The sequence below is a fragment of the Symphalangus syndactylus genome, chromosome X, assembly GCF_028878055.3.
Source record: "Symphalangus syndactylus isolate Jambi chromosome X, NHGRI_mSymSyn1-v2.1_pri, whole genome shotgun sequence".
NCBI classification, from domain to species: domain Eukaryota; kingdom Metazoa; phylum Chordata; class Mammalia; order Primates; family Hylobatidae; genus Symphalangus; species Symphalangus syndactylus.
Genome location: NC_072447.2, coordinates 140,351,731 through 140,354,661, shown reverse-complemented (window position 1 = coordinate 140,354,661; position 2,931 = coordinate 140,351,731). Strand labels below are relative to the sequence as shown.

At 45.9% G+C, this 2,931-nt stretch overlaps 1 pseudogene; it reads left to right on the top strand.

Annotated features, from left to right (window-relative positions):
* Positions 1 to 990: 990 nt before the first annotated feature.
* Positions 991 to 1,582, top strand: LOC129475590 (ras-related C3 botulinum toxin substrate 1-like; annotated as a pseudogene).
* The last annotated feature ends 1,349 nt before the right edge of the window (positions 1,583 to 2,931 follow it).

Sequence of the window (2,931 nt, the reverse complement as noted above, 5' to 3'; positions counted from 1 at the left end):
CATGCAGGCTCAGGATGAATGGCACAAACACCTAGCTTTGCGAAATGTCAGGCTAGTCTGTCTGCAGCTTCATAAGCTGTGAGCCCACAGCTTAGCCACATAAAGTTGGTGTCTTAGTCTTCGTTTTGTGCTGCTATAACAGAAAACCTGAGACTGGATAATTTATAAAGAACAGGAATTTATTCTCTCACAGACACTGTGGCTGGGAAGTGCAAGATGAAGATGCTGGCAGATTAGGGCCTGATTTCTCTGCTTCCATGCTGGGTCCTTGAATGCTGCATCATCCAGATGGGATGAATGCCATGTCTTGACATGGCAAAAGGAGAGAATCCACCTCTGCAAGCCCCCTTTATGGTAGCATTAATCTATTCGTGAGGGCAGAACCCTTATGACCTAAACACCTCTCAAAAGGTCCCACCTCCCAACACTGTTGCATTAGGGGTGATTAAGTTTCCAACATATGAATTTTAAGGGACACATTCAGACCATAGCAGCTGGGAAGTGAGGTGGAGGGGACAGAGGGAGGCAGGTTCGGAATACAGTAGACTTTAGGCCTTCGGGGATTTGATGATTTCATCTACTCACGCCATATCTTAAGCAGTTCAGCCAGTGAGCTAGTGCAGCATACATAGCTGCACATGGCTTTGTTGTTGTCAATGTTAGAAGTTTCATGCCAATTAAAGAGTGGAATAATAAAATCAGTGGTGGCTGTACTCTCCGTGGTAAACAAGTCTGTTTGTTACGTGCTTTAGACAGCAACAAGAAACCCCAATTCAAGCAATTGCTTCCGGTGTTCAAATCAGTATACAATTACTCATCAGAGGGGTTTTCCTCAGCTTTGGGTGGTGGCCGCTGCCAGACTTCAGCTTCCAGTCCGTGGAGGCCAAGGCAGCGTAGACAGCGGCCCTGGCACCCAGCGCCCCGCCGCCCGCAAGCCTCGCGCCGGTCCGCAGCGCCCCGAGCCCGCCGCTTCCGGTCTGGGCGCCTGCCGCCTGCGCTGCGGCCCAGCAAGCGGCCCAGATGCAGGCCATCAAGGGTGTGTTGGTGGGAGACGGAGCTGTAGGTAAAACTTGCCTACTGATCAGTTACACAATCAATGCATTTCCTGGAGAACATATCCCTACTGCCTTTGACAATTATTCTGCCAATGTTATGGTAGATGGAAAACCGGTGAATCTGGGCTTATGGAATACAGCTGGACAAGAAGATTATGACAGATTACGCCCCCTATCCTATCTGCAAGCAGATGTGTTCTTAATTTGCTTTTCGCTTGTGAGTCCTGCATCATTTGAAAATGTCCGTGCAAAGTGGTATCCTGAGGTGCGGCACCACTGTCCCAACACTCCCATCATCCTAGTGGGAACTAAACTTGATCTTAGGGATGATAACGACAAGATCGAGAAACTGAAGGAGAAGAAGCTGACTCCCATCACCTATCCGCAGGGTCTAGCCATGGCTAAGGAGATTGGTGCTGTAAAATACCTGGAATGCTTGGCGCTCACACAGCGAGGCCTCAAGACAGTGTTTGACAAAGCGATCCGAGCTGTCCTCTGCCCACCTCCCGTGAAGAAGAGGAAGAGAAAATGCCTGCAGTTGTAAAGGTCTGAGCCCCTCGTTCTTGGTCCTGTCCCTTGGAATCTTTGTTCGCTTTGCTCAAAAAAAGGTGGAGCCTTTGCACTCAATGCCAACTTTTTGTTACAGATTAATTTTTCCATAAAGCCATTTTGAATCAATCAGTACCTTTTAGGTTTTGTTTGTTCTAAATGTAAGAGTTCCGACTCATATTCTATTAAAATTTAGCCCTAAAATGGAAAAAAAAATTACTAATCGGAGGAAAACCAGAACTTTAATTTCCTTCAAAAAGGCCTGAAGAGGCCGGGTCGGTGGCTCATGCTTGTAATCCAGCACTTTGGGAGGCCAGGCCTGCAGATTGCCTGAGCTCAGGAGTTCAAGACAAGCCTGGGCAACAAGGTGAAACTCCGTCTCAACTAAAATACAAAAAATTAGCCAGACGTGGCTGCGTGCGCCTCTACTCCCAGCTATTCAGGAGGTTGAGGCTGCAGAAGCGCTTGAACCCAGGAGGCAGAGGTTGCAGTGAGCCAAGATTGTGCCACTGCACTCCAGCTCAGGCAGCAGAAAAAAAAAAAATCCTGAGGAACACAAATATGACAACAGAAATGAAAGTGGCGATCTGAAATCTGAGGGTTCCCAATGGTCTCCAGATCTAACCCAGGAGAATGTTAGGGGTCTACTAACATTAATATTCTGGCCTTATCTCAAGACCTCAGCCTCCCCAGTGTGAGCAGTGCCTTGGTCTCTGGCTTTCTTCTCCTCAAGTATTTCTACCTACAACCTATTTGCTGCCAGTGTCCAGCCTGAGAGCATCTTGGCGTCTATCATTTTCACCATGCAATATCAAGTGTTATTCACAAAAGAGCTCGTAGACTGGATAATACAAAATGTTAGCATCACAAAGCAGTCAGAATTGCTTGCTACTTTCATAATCCTGCCTGCATGTGACTCTCCTAGGAACTGTAGTTTGAGATTCTAGAATGTGAGGACAAATTCTAAGTGGGCTCAGATTTCATTTTGTTCCCAGAATCACATACCATTAGAAGGGACCTTAGAGATAATCTAGTTCCATTTCCACTCTTTCATATTATAAATGAAGAAACTGAAACTCAGAGAGGGGAATTGACTTGCCTAAGAACTGACAGAAAAGGTACTGGAACCAAAGGCTTTCAGTGTCATGTTCAGTGAATTTTACAGCATTCTTCTTGGTTCTAAGAAGGCCTATGTGTTTTAAGATATCACGGACAAACAGCAAACATCATGTCTCCATTCAGTGAATACTTTGACCTCAAACCAGTCAAATAAAGATTTTTTTTTTTTAATTATACTTTAAGTTCTGGGCTATATGTGCAGAACATG